Here is a 5,719-nt window from a genome sequence, read left to right as displayed (position 1 = left end):
GCCCCTCGCCGCCCCGCCGGAGCCGCCCCACCCCGCCGGAGTGCCTCGCCGGAGGTACAGCCCGAGCCGCCGCCACCGGACTGGTTTTTTTAGAAAACCACTTCATTTTTTTTAAGAAAAACCCTAGATTTGTTTTTTTAGATTGGTTTTATTTTATTTTTTAGGGTTTTTTTTGCGAGCGTTCGCCCGTTCGTTCATTTTAACAATTGTTTTTCACCGTTTAGTTTCAGTTAACGAACGTCCGTTCGTTAATCTGTTCGTTAGTTTTCTTTTCATCGGATTATTCCGCGATTATTTCTAATCGCGATTTCTGATCCGATTTTCATTTTAGTTTATCTTTTTGGTCGTTTATCGAATCAGGCGATTCAAGCGCCTAGAGTTTTGTCTCGAAACCCTCTTTCTGTTTAATCAACTCAAACAAGTTTTTGCTTCTGTAAAATTTGACTTAGGTCCAGATTAGTAAACGAAGCTTGTTTCTTTCATAGTTTGATTTCCGTTGCTTCGTTCGATTTGATTTCTTTTGCCAACCGGAGTTCTTAAGTTGAACTTTCTGGTTAGATCTCTTATTTGAGTTTTACCTGTGCATTAGATGAGTACTTATTGTATGCTTGTTTGTTTGTTTGTTTGCGATAGAGTATCCGGATTGCGCCACTTGCTACTTCAAATCCCTAGGTTTCACGGATCATCAGCAAGGCAAGTAACACTTTGATCATACCTCTTTACTACCCAGTTTTTATGCATTAGATCAATCCTCACACAAATTGCATGATTAGGATCTGATTAATATGTGGGTTTTGGGAAGTAGATGAGGTAGTACCTATTACCTGTTTTATTTTCAAACCCTTGGGAGTTACTTCTACGTTTACTGATTATGCCATGCTATGCTAGTAGACGTGGATTGGCTGAGTGAATTTCCATGCCAGATGTGAGATTGTTAATTAATGGTTTATTTAAGGTGGCAACTTTAATACACCTTTGGGTGGATTGAGGCACTTGGGTATTCCAGGATTGCCTGTTTTTTTTGGACCGCCGCCCAGGCTCAAAGGGATCATAAGATTATTCATGCTAGAAACTTCCGTGTGCAGCCACATGCTATTATGGGCTCTAGCATAGTTGATTAAGTCATGCGAACTCTTAGAGTGGTAGACTAGCAGATGTAGAGGAAAGTAGGTGTACAGGTCTACCCATTGTAAGGTGCTAGCGCTTCTGAAAGACTATGTCTCGGTCATCCGTTTCTCAAACACCATGAAGTGCGAGAAAACCAACGGAGGAGATCGAGTCTTATGGGGAAAAGTGCACAAACCTCTGCAGAGTGTATAAACTAATCATGATTAGCCGTGTCCCCGGTTATGGATGTTTTGAGTATCTAGTACTTGGACTATCATGTGAATCTCATCATGTTACTTTAATTAATATTGTTGGGTTTTAATGATGATTTTTAATTGGGATTGAGAATGTTGTCAACCATTCTCAATGTTAAACAACCACCATGATAGTTAAATAAAATTTATTCCTTTGCAGTAGGGAAAAATTGGCTTTATGCAAAACTGTAACCATAGAGCTTTCCACCAGCCATATTATGCATGTAGTATAGCTTATTCCTTTCATTACTCTCTATGTGTTACATTGCCAGCATATTCCATGTGCTGACCCGTTTTCGGGATGCAACGTTCATGTTGCAGACTTTTCAGAAGACGAGTAAGATGCCTTAGAATCGTGGTTCTATACTCAGTGATGCCATTGGAGATGATGGACTCACTTATCTTCCAAGCCTTCCGTTGTTATTGTTATTAGATGGCCTTAAGCCATATTTATTGTAATAAGCTCTCTTTTGAGACTTTCGATGTAATAAGTGTGTGATTGCCACTCTATTATAAATCCTTCAAGTACTATGCATGTCAGCATTACTGATCCAGGGATGCCACTGATGCACAGAGATCAGGCTGTTTGAGGTCTTGTCGCTACATTCAATGACTGATATTATAGTTTGTTAGTTTTTAATGAAGTTTTTGAACCATATTCGACATTGTGAATTGATTGTTACTTGAGCATAAGAATTCATATGACAAAATCTATATATGTTGCTGTTATAATAATGATCATGATGCCCTCATGTTCGTATTTTATTTTTATCGACACCTCTATCTCTAAACATGTGGACATATTTTTCGATTTCGGCTTTCGCTTGAGGACATGCGAGGTCTAAGCTTGAGGGAGTTGATACATCCATTTTGCATCATGCTTTTATATCAATATTTATTGCATTATGAGCTGTTACTACACATTATATATCAATACTTATGGCCACTCTCTCTTATTTTATAAGGTTTACCATGAAGAGGGGGAATGCCGGCAGCTGGAATTCTGGCTGGAAAAGGAGCAAACATTGGAAACCTATTTTGCACTGCTCTAAAAGACCTGAAACTCCACGAAACTTATTTTTGGATTTAATAAGAATTACTGAGCGAAAGAAACACCTCAGGGGGCCCACACCCTGGCCAAGAGGCTGGGGGGGGGCGCCCACCCCTACTGGGTGCGCCCCTGTCTCCTGGGCCCCCTCGAGGCCCCTCGGTGTCCATCTTCTGCTATATGAAGGCTTTTACCCTGGAAAAAATCGTGGGCAAGCTTACAGGACGAAACTCCACCGCCATGAGGCGGAACCTTGGCAGAACCAATCTAGAGCTCCGGCAGAGCTGTTCTGCCGGGGACACTTCCCTCCGGGAGGGGGAAATCATCACCATCGTCATCACCAACGATCCTCTCACCGGGAGGGGGTAAATCTCCATCAACATCTTCACCAGCCCCATCTCCTCTCAAACCCTAGTTCATCTCTTGTATCCAAAACCACAAATTGGTACCTGTGGGTTGCTAGTAGTGTTGATTACTCCTTGTAGTTGATACTTATTGGTTTACTTGGTGGAAGATCATATGTTCAGATCCTTAATGCATATTAGTATACCTCTGATTATGAACATGAATATGCTTTGTGAGTAGTTACGTTTGTTCCTGAGGACATGGGGTGAAGTCTTGCTATTAGTAGTCATGTGAATTTGGTATTCGTTCGATATTTTGATGAGATGTATGTTGGCTTTCCTCTAGTGGTGTTATGTGAACATTGACTACATGAAACTTCACTATTATTTGGGCCTAGAGGAAGGCATTGGGAAGTAATAAGTAGATGATGGGTTGCTAGAGTGACAGAAGCTTAAACCCTAGTTTATGTGTTACTTTGTAAGGGGCTGATTTGGATCCATATGTTTAATGTCGTGGTTAGGTTTACCTTAATACTTCTGTTGTAGTTGCAGATGCTTGCAATAGGGGTTAATCATAAGTGGGATGCTTGTCCAACTAAGGGCAGTACCCAAGCACCGGTCCACCCACATATCAAATTATCAAAGTACCGAACGTGAATCATATGAGTGTGATGAAACTAGCTTGATGATAATTCCCATGTGTCCTCGGGAGCGCTTTTCTCATTATAAGAAATTTTCCAGTCTTATCCTTTGCTACAAAAAGGATTGGGCCACCTTGCTGCACTTTATTTACTTTCAATGCTTGTTACTCATTACAATTTATCTTATCACAAAACTATCTATTACATACAATTTCAGTGCTTGCAGAGAAAACCTTACTGAAAACCGCTTATCATTTCCTTCTGCTCCTCGTTGGGTTCGACACTCTTACTTATCAAAAGGACTACGATAGATCCCCTACACTTGTGGGTCATCACTGTTTAAGCTTACTTATGCAAACAAGAGCAAAAGAGTTCGTAAAAGTTTTTCTTTCTCACTTCCAGTTTATCAACTGAATTGCTTGAGGACAAGCAAAGGTTTAAGCTTGGGGGAGTTGATACGTCTCCAACGTATCGAATTTTTCTCACACTTTTCCTCTTGTTTTGGACTCTAATTTGCATGATTTGAATGAAACTAACCCCGATAGACGCTATTTTTAGCAAAACTACCATGGTGTTGTTTTTCTGCAGAAATATAAGTTCTTGAAATGGAATGAAACTTTGTGCGGAATTTTTGTGGAATAAAAGAGGAGTTTTGGAGCCAAGACCCGCAAAAGAGGGGCCCCTAGGTGGGCACAACCCACCAGGGCGCGCCCCCTCTCATGTGGCACCCAGGTGGGTTGTACCCACCTGGTGGCCCCGTTGAGGATCCCCCTGACACTATAAAATTACATTATTCCAGAAAAAATTAGGGAGAAAGAATTATCGCGATCCACGAGATGGAGCCGCCGCCAAGCCCTGTTCTTCCCCGGGAGGGCAGATCTGGAGCCCGTTTGGGGCTCCGGGGAGGGGGATCTTCGTTCTTCATCATCACCAACCCATATCCATCGCCAATTCCATGATGCTCCCCACCGGGAGTGAGTAACTCCTTCGTAGGCTCGCTGGTCGGTGAGGAGTTGGATGAGATTCATCATGTAATCGAGTTAGTTTTGTTAGGGCATGATCCCTAGTATCCACTATGTTCTTAGATTGATGTTGCTATGACTTTGCTATGCTTAATGCTTGTCACTTTGGGCCCAGGTGCCATGATTTCATATCTGAACTGTTTATGAATTCATCATTATATCCATGTCTTAGATCCGATCTTGGAAGTTATAGTCACCTACTACATGTTATGATCCGACAACCCCGGAGTAACGAAAATCGGGCCCACTCTCGGTGATCACCGTAGTTTAAGGAATTCATGTATTTACTATGTGTTAGTGCTTTGTTCCGGTTCTCTATTAAAAGGAGGCCTTAATATCCCTTAATTTCCAATATGGACCCCGCTGCCACGGGAGGGTAGGACAAAAGATGTCATGCAAGTTCTATTAATAAAGCACATATCACTATTTACGGAATACATGCCTATATTATATCGATGAACTGGAGCTAGTGCCGTATCCCCTAGGTTATAACTGTCTCATGATGAAAAATATCATCCAACAAGTCACCGATCCAATGCCTACGAATTTATCTTATATTGTTCTTGCTAAGTTTCTGCTATCGCTACTGCTACAATATCACTACTACCACTGTTACTGTTACCGTTGCTACTGTCACTACTATCAAAACAATCAAACTACTTTGCTACTGATCACTTTGCTGCAGATAATTAATCTCCAGGTGTGGTTGAATTGACAACTCAGCTGCTAATACCTTCAAATATTCTTTGGCTCCCCTTGTGTACAATCTACAAATTTGGTTTAAATACTTACCCTCGAAAACTGCTACGATCCCCACTACAAAAAAGACACATCCTTGACATTTTGGGCCGAACAAAAAAAAATTCTATCATACATATGACACTTCTATGATGATAATTGTGACAAAACACGGTATCATCATAGATGTGGTGGGCTCCTACTTCTATGACAAAAAATCATGACAGAAAATGGGCTTTTCGTCCTGGGCGGGCCAGAGACGCAACTGCATGACATTCTTTGGGCCGTCCATGACGGAAAAAACCATGGTAGAAGCGAGGGGGAGGAAAATTTCGGGGAGTTGCCGGTTACGGTGGGAGGTCGAGGGCGGAGCGATGCGTGTTTCTCTCATACGTACGCGCGTGTGTGCGAGGCGTTGGCTCTAACTGAAGCCGAGCGAGGCGTTGGGCTCTAACTGAATCCGAGCGATTGCACTGCAGGCTACGCGTTACTGAACCCGAGCGATCGATCGATGGCTGTTACCTGAACCCGATGGAGCGATTCCTTCACTACTGCTGCTAACTAA

The sequence above is a fragment of the Triticum dicoccoides genome, chromosome 7B (assembly GCF_002162155.2).
Source record: "Triticum dicoccoides isolate Atlit2015 ecotype Zavitan chromosome 7B, WEW_v2.0, whole genome shotgun sequence".
Lineage (NCBI taxonomy): Eukaryota > Viridiplantae > Streptophyta > Magnoliopsida > Poales > Poaceae > Triticum > Triticum dicoccoides.
This window is presented reverse-complemented; position numbering follows the sequence as displayed.